The sequence below is a fragment of the Coregonus clupeaformis genome, unplaced genomic scaffold, assembly GCF_020615455.1.
Source record: "Coregonus clupeaformis isolate EN_2021a unplaced genomic scaffold, ASM2061545v1 scaf0257, whole genome shotgun sequence".
NCBI classification, from domain to species: Eukaryota; Metazoa; Chordata; class Actinopteri; order Salmoniformes; family Salmonidae; genus Coregonus; species Coregonus clupeaformis.
The window spans coordinates 205,712-218,696 of record NW_025533712.1 but is presented as its reverse complement, the minus strand read 5'-3'; positions in this window follow the sequence as shown (position 1 = coordinate 218,696).

Genomic DNA, 12,985 nt, shown 5'->3' with positions numbered 1-12,985 from the left:
ATCCCTTAGGGAGAGGTGAGTACCACGTCAGCTCTCACCTTCACTGCCATTCTCTGTCACCAGCAGCACTCCAGGAGGTGTGGGTAAAATAAACAACAAAAAATAGGAAGCCAGGAAAGTTGAAATGCTTTGTGTTTTATTTGAAGGGTGTGGAAGGAAACCCTGGAGGAGGGGAACGAACTCGCTCGGCTGGTAAGAGAATGAGAGTTAGAGACTTAGACTATCAGTCAGTGAGCTCTTTTCTAGCCTTTCAACAACTAGTTAGTACAGCAGAATATATCTGTTGTGAAATTACACTAATGGGACTTCCTGTTTCCTACGGCAGACCTGGGAAGTAAACACCTGCCTAAAAATGATTGACATGGAGCACGAGGCTGTCTGCAAGCTCCGCCGCTCTATGCACCCCACCTCTCCAGCTGGCGCTGACATGTGAGTTCAATGTACTGCCCTGCATACAGCTTGCTCCATTCATCTACACATCTGGAGCTATGCAGAAAGAAACTAGGGCAGTGTTCTCTGTGTGAACATTGCACATCGTTTAGCTTTCTCTGCTGCTTTTTGTTGATTTCAGTGACCCTAAGGTCCACAGCATCGTGGAGAGAGCTGTGAGGAGCATTCTGGACAAGCTGTCCAATAAGCCCTGTAGCAACCTGCTCAGCCCATCCCAGGTGGTGGTGGAGCTGGTGCCCAGGATCCTCCTGGCCCTGTGGCTTCAGCCAGAGGAAGGCCATTCAGATCACCCCATCCTCCTAAGCGGGATGGCTGTGAGTATGGTGGTGGCCGTAGGGGAGAAGCTCTCCAGCATGTTGAAGGCCTCTTCTCCTCACACCCCTTTCTCCCGTGCTGCTGCTTTTGACTCTGTGAGGTCGATCCTCGGGAGAATCAGCCAGTCCTTCTCCCTGGATGACCTCACAACCCCCTTTTTTTATGAGCTCTGTCTGTGCCTTTGTGGCGGACGAGGTGAAAAGCTACTTCCAGCCTACTGCAGACACCCTGCCAGTCCCCCCTGTCCTAGTGGTGGCCGTCTTCGCCACACTACCAGCTGACATCCAAGCAGGTGAGTAGCACTCATAGAGAGCACTCTGACAGATGCCTTTTGTCATGACATCCTGGTGCCTTGTAGTAGTAAAGCCAATCAGGATTTTAATTGTCACCCCAAACACAGATGCAGACCTGGCTTCTTCGCACCTGGAGGTTGTGGACATCACCCCTAACAAAGAGGCTCACCTGGCTTCTTCCCACCTGGAGCTTGTGGACATCACCCCTAACACAGAGTTAGACCCGGCTTCTTCCTATCAGAAGGTTGTGGAAACCACCCCTAACACAGAGGCAGACCGGGCTTCTTCCCACCTGGAGGTTGTGGACATCCCCCCTAACACAGAGGCAGACCCGGCTTCTTCTCACCTGGAGGTTGTGGACATCACCCTTTACACAGAGGCAGACCCGGCTTCTATCCACCTAGAGGTTGTGGACATCACCCCTAACACAGAGGCAGACCCGGCTTCTATCCACCTAGAGGTTGCGGACATCACACCTAACACAGAGGCAGACCTGGCTTATTCCCACCTGGAGGTTGTTTACAAAACCCGTAGCACAGAGGCAGACCCGGTATCTTACCACCTGGAGGTCGAGGACATCACTCCTAACACAGAGGCAGACCTGGCTTCTTTCCACCTAGTTGTTGTGGACATCACTTTTGACACAGAGGCAGACCCGGCTTATTCCCAGCTGGAGGTTGTGGAAGTCACCCCTAATATAGAGGTAGAACCTGTCTCTTCCCACTTGGAAGTTGTGGACATCACACCTTACACAGAGGCAGACCCGGCTTCTTCCTATCAGAAGGTTGTGGAAACCACCCCTAACACAGAGGCAGACCGGGCTTCTTCCCACCTGAAGGTTGTGGACATCCCCCCTAACACAGAGGCAGACCCGGCTTCTACCCACCTGAAGGTTGTGGACATCACCCCTAACACAGAGGCAGACCCGGCTTGTTCTCAGCTGGAGGTTTTGGACCTCTCCCCTAACACAAATGCATACCCGGCTTCTTCACTCTTGGAGGTTGTGGACGTCACAATTGAAGAAAAGCCTCTCATGGTGGCCGTCTCCGCCACTCTGCCATCCAAGCAGGTGAGTAAGACTTATAGAAAGCACTCTGACAGGTGCCATTTGTCATGATAACATGTAAAGTGTTGGTCCCATGTTTCATGAGCTGAAATAAAAGATCCCATTCAACTGGCCAGTGTTCAGAACCTACGGTTTGCATTTATTTACGTTCTGTCCCGCTTTTGTCCTTTTCCAGAGGATGTTGCTGTGGTCACCCTGGACGTCACCCCACACATCACCAAGGACGTGACCCTGGATGTTCCATGCAGGGCGAGGAAAGGGGCAGTCCGGCGTTTTTTTTGCAGGCTTTGGAGGGCAGTGTGCTGCTGCGCTTGCCACAAGGAAGAGGAGGAACAATATTAACTATTCATTAGACCAGAAACAGGATTGAACCATAGACCATTAAATTCTTTGCATTATAGTTGCCTTCAATTCTGATTTTCTTCTGTTTAATTCTTAATTAATTTCAGAACATTTCTCTAAACTTTGTGGAGTAGGTTGTATAAATAAGTGGGAAACATCCCAATCCCAATTTTAATGCTTTTAATAATTTACCTATGACATTTCTTTTAGATGTATTATTTGACGAAAAAGTGGAGGGCGCTCAACCAACGTTGAGTCGAGGTGCAACCAAAAACCTTAATCATAATCTAAAAGGAAAAGCGCAACTCTTTCTCACTATTAAAAATGCATTGTTTTATTCAAGCAAGGTTAAAAGATTAACGTTTAGGCCTAGTCTATGACGATATGCAAGTTGTGTTTGCCCAGTTAAAGGGGGACCCAGACTCACCCTGGTTCTTGAGGGTTGCAGACACTGAATAATTATCATTTGAAATAAATGGCACTTTTCAAGTCTTGACTAAATATCTTTAATGAATATGAATTAAACATTTTATTTCATTTTTTTATTTAACCTTTATTTAACCAGATAGGCCAGTTTAGAACAAGTTCTCATTTACAACTGCGACCTGGCCAAGATAAAGCAAAGTAGTGCGATAAAAACAACAACAACAACACAGAGTTACACATGAGATAAACAAAACATACAGTCAATAACACAATAGAAAATCTATATACAGTGTTTGCAAATGTAATAAGTTATGGAGGTAAGGCAATAAATAGGCCATAGTGCAAAATAATTACAATTTAGTATTAACACTGGAGTGATAGATGTGCAGAAGATGATGTACAAATAGAGATACTGCGGTGCAAATGAGCAAAATAAATAACAATATGGGGATGAGGTAGTTGGGTGGGCTAATTACAGATGGGCTGTGTACAGGTGCAGTGATCGGTAAGCTGCTCTGACAACTGATGCTTAAAGTTAGTGAGGGAGATAAGAGTCTCCAGCTTCAGAGATTTTTGCAGTTCTTTCCAGTCATTAGCAGCAGAGAACTGGAAGGAATGGTGGCCAAAGGAGGGGTGATATACCTGCTGGAGCGCATACCACGGGTGGGTGTTGCTATGGTGACCAATGACTTCAGATAAGGCTGGGATTGATGACCTGGAGCCAGTGGGATTGGCGACGAATATGTAGTGAGGGCCAACCAACGAAAGCGTACAGGTCACAATGGTGGGTAGTATATGGGGCTTTGGTGACAAAACGGATGGCACTGTGATAGACTACATCCAATTTGCTGAGTAGAGTGTTGGAGGCTATTTTGTAAATGACATCGCCGAAGTCAAGGATCGGTAGGATAGTCAGTTTTACGAGGGCATGTTTGGCAGCATGAGTGAAGGAGGCTTTGTTGTGAAATAAGAAGTCGATTCTAGATTTAACATTGGATTGGAGATGCTTAATGTGAGTCTGGAAGGAGAATTTACGGTCTAACCAGACACCTAGGTATTTGTAGTTGTCCACATATTCTAAGTTAGACCCGCCGAGAGTAGAGATTCTAGTTGGGCGGGCTGGTGCATGCAGCGTTCGATTGAAGAGCATGCATTTCGTTTTAATAGCGTTTAAGAGCAGTTGGAGGCTACGGAAGGAGTGTTGTATGGCATTGAAGCTCGTTTGGAGGTTTGTTAACACAGTGTCCAATGAAGGGCCAGATGTATACAAAATGGTGTCGTCTGCGTAGAGGTGGATCTGAGAGTCACCAGCAGCAAGAGCGACATCATTGATAAACACAGAGGACAGAGTCGGCCGAGAATTGAACCCTGTGGCACCCCCATAGAGACTGCCAGAGGTCCAGACAACAGGCCCTTCGATTTGACTCATTGAACTCTATCTGAGAAGTAGTTGTTTGAGAAACCAAGGCTATTTAGTCTGCCAATAAGAATGCAGTGATTGACAGAGTCGAAAGCCTTGGCCAGGTCGATAAAAGACAGTACTGTCTTTTATCGATCGCGGTTATAATATCGTTTAGGACATTGAGCGTGGCTGAGGTGCACCCATGACCAGCTCGGAAACCAGATTGCATAGCGGAGAAGGTACGGTGCGATTCGAAATGGTCGGTGATCTGTTTGTTAACTTGGCTTTCAAATACTTTCGAAAGACAGGGCAGGATGGATATAGGTCTGTAACAGTTTGGTTCTAGAGTGTCACCCCCTTTGAAGAGGGGGATGACTGCGGCAGCTTTCCAATCTCTGGGGATCTCAGATGATACGAAAGAGAGATTGAACAGGCTAGTAACAGGGGTTGCTACAATTTCGGCAGCTAATTTTAGAAAGAAAGGGTCCAGATTGTCTAGCCCAGCTGATTTGTAGGGGTCCATATTTTGGGGGGGGGGGGGTTCATGAGCAAGTTGCAGAGCTGGTGGTCGGGGTAGGGATAGCCAGGTGGACAGCATGGCCAGCCGTAGCAAAATTCTTATTGAATTTCTCGATTATCGTAGATTTATCGGTGGTGACAGTGTTTCCTAGCCTCAGTGCAGTGGGTAGCTGGGAGGAGGTGCTCTTATTCTCCATGGACTTTACAGTGTCCCAATTTTTTTTGGAGTTAGTGCTACAGGATGCACATTTCTGTTTGAAAAAGCTAGCCTTTGCTTTCCTAACTGATTGTGTATATTTGTTCCTGACTTCCCTGAAAAGTTGCATATCGCGGGTGCTGTTCGATGCTAATGCAGTACGCCACAGGATGTTTTTGTGCCTGTCAAGGGCAGTCAAGTCTGGGATGAACCAGGGGCTATATCTGTTCTTAGTTCAGAATTGTTTGAATGGGGCATGCTTATTTAAGATGGAGAGGAAAGCACTTTTAAAGAACAACCAGGCATCCTCTACTGACGGAATGAGGTCAACTACAATTGACTTGAGGATCAGAGCAGGAAGGCTGACTGGCTAGCCCTGAAGGCCCTCTGCCTCTACCTCTGTGTGGTTCATCTCAGCCAAGAGGTTGTATGGGTTGTCTGTCTCTCACTGGGTGTGAATCACTATCACTATGACCTCTCGCTCCGCCTGCCCGTTGGCCTGATCACAGGAGCAGGGGTGATGGCATCCAGGGTAACCTCTTCCTCTCCTGTATCTAACGCATCTTTCTGGCTGTGAGTTCGACTGAGGTCACTCGTTCTCTCTCCCAGGGTGTTGGATAGTTTCTCCTCCTCTGTGTCTTGTGTATTTTCTAAATTGTAGAATAATAGTGAAGACATCAAAACTATTAAATAACACATATGGCATCATGTAGTAACCAAAAACGTGTTACACATATCAAAATATGTTTGAGATGTGAGATTCTTCAAAGTAGCCACCCTTTGCCTTGATCACAGCTTTGTACATACAGAATAATACGAAATGTTCTGAGACCAGGTTGCGCTTTCACCTCCCTCGGTAAGAGGGGAATAAGGCAACCTCAGAGTTACATTCAAGGATACTTTATTGACACACACGGATGAAATGGACATGGAAAGGTAGTGGAATGATATTGGTCCTGTAATGGACAGATAACAGGGCTAATGAATATGCACAATAATTGATAGCACAAGTAGAGCAACAACACTATTAACAAAGGAAGGGCTGTATTAATGGCATAATGCTACCTGCAGAGTATTACACAACACAGTAAACACAGAGAGGCAACTTACAATAGGCAATGGTAGTAACTATAAAGAACAACAAGCAAGAATGATATACATGTTACAAACTCACTTTGTGCACGTACACTATCCCACGGTATCTCTGTGCATTCAAATTGTCATCGATAAAATGCAATTGGGTTCATTGTCCGTAGCTTATGCCTGCCCATACCATAACCCCACTGCCACCATGGGGCATTCAAAACGTTGACGTCAGCAAACAGCTCGCCCATATGCTGCTTTACAAGTGGTCTGAAGTCGTGAGGCCAGTTAGAAGTACTGCCAAATTCTCTAAAGCCGCCTTGGATTATGGTTGAGAAATTAACATAAACTTATCTGGCAACAGCTCTGGTGGACATTCCGGCAGTCAGTAAGCCAATTGCACGCTGCCTCATAACTTGAAACATCTGTGGCATTGTGTTGTGTGACAAAACTGCACATTTTAGAGTGGCCTTTTATTGTCCTCAGCACAAGGTGCACCTGTGTAATTATCATGCTGTTTAATCAGTTTCTTGATATGCCACATTTGTCAGGTGGATGGATTATCTTGGCAAAGGAGAAATGCTCGCTTACAGGGATGTAAACAAATTTGTGCACACAATTTGAGAGAAATAAGCTTTTTGTGCGAACGAAATAGTTCACGCTTTTATTTCAGCTCATGAAACATGGGACCAACACTTTACATATTGCGTTAATATTTTTGTTCAGTGTAGTTATTAGGTTGGGAGAATGGGATCCTATCTGGGCTAGCTAAAGCCAACTTCATGGTTAGTAGTATGACAGAGAAAAAATAACAAGACAAATTTAAACATCACAAATCTGAGGGGGCAGGTGACCCTGTGCCCCCTTTGGGCATGACGTCTCTGCTGTCAACCACATCATTCTGTCTCCGTGAATATTCAAAACAGACACATTCATTCAGGTCTGGTACTGTTCCTACCATATAGATCAGGGATGGACAATTCCTGTCCTTGGGGGCCGGAGTGGTGTCACACTTTTTCCGCACACTCTAGGAGCTCAGATGCAGTAATTTAATACCCTAATAACCAAAGTTTCGACAGACAAGCTGTCTTCATCAGGGTATCCTGACGTTGGTTATTAAGTTATTAAATTATTGCATCTGAGCTCCTAGAGTGTGCGGCTCTCCTTTTCTTTTTCAAGTGTTCTACTCCGATAGCCAGCACCTCGCCTAAATAGGTGTGCGTTTCTTTCGCCTCCATATTAATCTGGTACTGGTCCTACCATATAGATCAGGGATGGACAATTCCAGTCCTTGGGGGTCGGAGTGGTGTCACACTTTTTCCCCATCCCTAGCAAACACAGCTGATTAAACTTATTGCATTCTAAACTGAAGCCCATGAGTACTTGATTATTAGAGTCAAATGTGTTAGCTGGGGCTGGGGAACAAGTGTAACACCAATCAGGTCCCGGGGACTGGAGTTGCCCATCCCTGATATAGATGCTCTGTTTGCACACATTGAGGGATGTGGTGACAGTGGAGACAAGGGAACACACATAAACAGCTTTGTCCTTTTAGAAGGTCGTCATAATCCTTACATAAATATGATGTGTATGCAAGAAATGCAGAGCCACTTCCAAAAACATATTGACAGAGGCTAGTATCTAGTCGTCAACCACTTTGAAAAGAAGGTTGACGACATTCGATCCTCGTTTGTTAAGTCTAATGACACTGCTGGTCCTACTCACACTGCCCTACCCTATGCTTTGACTTCTTTCTCCCCTCTCTCTCCAGATAAAATCCTGCGACTTGTGACTGCAGGCCGCCCAACAACCTGCCCGCTTGACCCCATCCCCTCCTCTCTTCTCCAGACCATCTCCGGTGACCTTCTCCCCTACCTCACCTCGCTGATCAACTCATCCTTGACCGCTGGCCATGTCCCTTCCGTCTTCAAGAGAGCGAGAGTTGCTCCCCTTCTCAAGAAACCAACACTCGATCCCACTGATGTCAACAACTACAGACCAGTATCCCTTCTTTCCTTTCTTTCCAAAACTATTGAGCGTGCCGTCTTTAGCCAACTCTCTTGCTATCTCTCTCAGAATGACCTTCTTGATCCAAACCAGTCAGGTTTCAGGACTGGTCATTCAACTGAGACTGCTCTTCTCTGTGTCACGGAGGCTCTCCGCACTGCTAAAGCTAACTCTCTCTCCTCTGCTCTTGTCCTTCTAGACCTGTCTGCTGCCTTTGATACTGTGAACCATCAGATCCTCCTCTCCACCCTCTCCGAGCTGGGCATCTCCGGCGCGGCTCACTCCTGGATTGCGTCCTACCTGACCGGTCGCTCCTACCAAGTGGCGTGGCGAGAAGCTGTCTCCGCACCACGTGCTCTCACCACTGGTGTCCCCAGGGCTCAGTCCTAGGCCCTCTCCTTTTCTCCCTATACACCAAGTCACTTGGCTCTGTCATATCCTCACATGGCCTCTCCTATCATTGCTACGCTGACGATACACAACTAATCTTCTCCTTTCCCCCTTCTGATAACCAGGTGGCGAATCGCATCTCTGCATGTCTGGCAGACATATCAGTATGGATGACGGATCACCACCTCAAGCTGAACCCTGGCAAGACGGAGCTGCTCTTCCTCCCGGGGAAGGACTGCCCGTTCCATGATCTCGCCATCACGGTTGACAACTCCGCTGTGTCCTCCTCCCAGAGTGCGAAGAGCCTAGGCGTGACCCTGGACAACACCCTGTCGTTCTCCGCCAACATCAAGGCGGTGACCCGCTCCTGCAGGTTCATGCTCTACAACATTCGGAGAGTACGACCCTGCCTTACACAGGAAGCGGCACAGGTCCTAATCCAGGCACTTGTCATCTCCCGTCTGGACTACTGCAACTCGCTGTTGGCTGGCCTCCCTGCCTGTGCCATTAAACCCCTACAACTCATCCAGAATGCCGCAGCCCGTCTGGTGTTCAACCTTCCCAAGTTCTCTCACGTCACCCCCCTCCTCCGCACACTCCACTGGCTTCCAGTTGAAGCTCGCATCCGCTACAAGACCATGGTGCTTGCCTATGGAGCAGTGAGGGGAACGGCACCTCTGTACCTTCGGGCTCTGATCAGTCCCTACACCCAAACGAGGGCATTGCGTTCATCCACCTCTGGCCTGCTGGCTCCCTTCCTCTGCGGAAGCATAGTTCCCGCTCAGCCCAGTCAAAACTGTTCGCTGCTCTGGCACCCCAATGGTGGAACAAGCTCCCTCACGACGCCAGGACAGCGGAGTCACTCACCACCTTCCGGAGACATTTGAAACCCCACCTCTTTAAGGAATACCTGGGATAGGATAAAGTAATCCTTCTACACCCCCCAAATTGTAAAGTGGTTATCCCACTGGCTATAGGGTGAACGCACCAATTGGTGAGTCGCTCTGGATAAGAGCGTCTGCTAAATGACGTAAATGTGCCCTTGAGCAAGGCACTTAACCCTAATTGCTCCTGTAAGTCGCTCTGGATAAGAGCGTCTGCTAAATGACTAAAATGTAAATGTAGTAATCTAATCAATTAATTTTCAACCACTTTGTTATGGCAAGCCTAAATAATCTCAGGAGTAAAAATGTGCTTAACAAGTCACATAATCAGTTAGATGGACTCACTATGTGTCCAATAATAGTGAATTTCAAACGACTACATAATCTCTGTACCCCACACATACAATTATCTATAAGGTCCCTCAGTCCAGCAGTGAATTTGAAACATAGATTCAACCACAAAGACCAGGGAGGTTTTCCAATGCCTCGCAAAGTAGGGCACCTTTTAGTAGATGGGTACAATTAAAGCAGACATTGAATATTCCTTTGAGCATGGTGAAGGTATTAATTATGCTTTGGATGGTGTATTAATACACCCAGTCACTACAAAAATACAGGCGTCCTTCCTAACTCAGCTGCCGGAGAGGAAGGAAAACTATCAGGGATTTCACCATGAGGCCAATGGTGGCTTTAAAACAGTTAGAAAGTTTCATGGCTTTGATAGGAGAAAACTGAGGATGAATCATCAACATTGTAGTTACTCCACAATACTAACCTAATTGACAGAGTATGCACTCACTAACTGTAAGTCGCTCTGGATAAGAGCGTCTGCTAAATGACTAAAATGTAAATGTAAAAGAAGGAAACCTGTACATGCATTGTGTTTGCAATAAGGCACTAAAGTAAAACTGCAAATAATGTGGCAAAGAAATTAACTTTATGTCCTGAATACAAAGTGTAATGTTTGGGGCAAATCCAACACAACACATCACTGAGTACCACTCTTCATATTTCCAAGCATGGTGGTGGCTGCATCATGTTATGGGTATGCATGTCATTGGCAAGGACTAGATACTTTTTTAGGATGAAAAGAAACGGAATAGAGCTAAGTACAGTCAGAATCCTAGAGGAAAACCTGGTTCAGTCTGCTTTCCAACAGACACTGGGAGACAAATTCCCTCTTCAGCAGGACAATAACCTAAAACACAAGGCCAAATATTCACTGGAGTTGCTTACCAAGATGACATTGAATGTTCCTGAGTGGCTTAGTTACAGTTTTGACTTAATTCGGCTTGAAAACTTATGGCAAAAAAAAAAAAATGGCTGTCTATATAATGTATATTGCATATATTTTACAATCCAGTTGTGCAAAGCTCTTGGAGACTTACCCAGAAAGACACAGCTTTAATCGACTCAGGGGTGTGGATACTTATGTAAATGTGATATTTCTGTATTTCATTTCCAATACATTTGCAAAAATTTCAAAAACGTGTTTTCACTTTGTCATTATGGGGTATTGTATGTAGCTGCGTGAGAGAAAATATTATAATTGAATCCATTTTGAATTCAGGCTGTAAGAAAACAACATGTGGAATAAGTTAAGGGGTATGAATACTTTCTGAATGCACTGTATATCTGCAAGAAAATGATAAATATGTGAATGTTTGAAAGGGGGTCATATAAACATTGCCTTATTTATATTTTTACAGACAATATTAAGTGAATTCTGTCTGAAATAGTCATGCTATAATGGGCATAGTTTCTCAGACCAAATTTCCATTCTGGCTGAAACAAAGCAATCTGATCATGCTCCAGTCAAATACAGCTATAGGGAATGCCTATACATTGTCCAATCTCCTTCCACACATTGATTTCATTCTTCGCATCTTTATTCAGAAACAAACAAACTTGAAATTAAGTGCTGTTTCAGTGTCTTGTTGCAGGTTGTGCAATGTTCAAAAGTGTGTGTGATATTAGCATTAACTTGTGTGTGTGGTGTCAAGTGTGGATGGTCCTATGTATGCAAATAGCCGAGATTGGATATTTCAGCACCATGGACAGCAGCGACATTGGGATAGCGAGATCTGTAATTCAGCAACACATGACACTGGATAGCGGCTGTCTCAGGTGAACTTGGCATTGGGAAAATCCCATCTAATAGGAAACGAGGCATAGAAGGCAAAAAGACTGAAGGAGAAGACTCCCACAGGAACTCTATGCTTAACTGTTCTGCCACATTCATTTCAAATGTTACATTTTTCGATTTGTAAATAAAAGGGAACACATCTGCAAATAATGTAAACTGACTTTTCTAACTACACTGTACAGCTTTAGTGTGTCTGTGCGTCATAGGTACAACTGCAAGCAATTCGCTTCTCAAATCCTTCTCAAATGTCTGTTTAATGTGAGAAACTAAATTAAAAACAACCGTTAGACTATTACAATGCGTACTGTCATGAATTATTACTATTCCCAACAAGACAACGAAGTGATGGTCTTTACCCGCCATGGAGACTTATAAAGGCTACTTCCCCCCCACCAAAAGTTCCCAAGCTGAGCGATATTGTTTACTACATCATTATGCATATGAGCGTGGTTCGTTCTGCGTTGTGTACTTTTAATTAGGACACTGCCACAACTGGAATTCTGATGGTTGGATAATTTTTATTCGACCTAAACACGAAGAGACAAAAAAAAGATGTTAGCCCTTGGTGCAGCCACAGCTCTCGGGCACCTTGCTAGTTGAAGGTCAGGCAAAAGAGAACAGGTGCTGCATGCACACATTCAGTGCCTAACAACACACTATACAATACAAGTAAAATGATATACAACATAATTCTGACAAAATAAAAGACATACCTGTACACGAAGAGACAACACACAATAGGTTAGCCCTTGGTGCAGCCACAGCTCTCGGGCACCTGCGTGAGCACATAGAAACTCACTCAAACACTGACCCAAATACTCCCGAGTTACAATAGGTACCCAAATTAGCGAGCTTGGTGAAAGTTGTTAACATAAATCTTTATATTGTCCACATTGTAACAAAACCTATAGTTGCGTAACAGCACTTTGTGTAACTTTACCACAGTTTTATATTGACAAATTACGGCGCCAAGGACAACATACCTTGCTAGTTGAAGGTCAGGCAAAAGAGAACAATAAGAGGGTACATAAATACAGATAACCCGCGATGGACCAAACCAAAATATACAAAACTTTTACAATTAGGTGTATTTACAATATATATATATAAAAATGTTTGTACACCAAAAAATAACATTAGCTATGCAGCTGTAATTAAATAAAAACCACATTGAATTATTATTATTATTAACTTATTAACATCCCCTCTTGACCTGGCCTACTTGAACTGTCCTTGTGTGCAACTTGGTGCATAATCTAGGGGAACAACATCACACTACTACATTCACCCCTACTGTTTTACACTAGATTATAAACACAAAACAAAACACATTACCTCGAAGGTAACAAAGCAAAGAAAGAAAAAAACATTTCACACCCACAGGGCGACAGAGTAACCCAGTGTAGTCCCTTAATTCTAGACCCACAAATGGTCGATCAGCTGGAAAGCTATCCCGTGAAGGATTA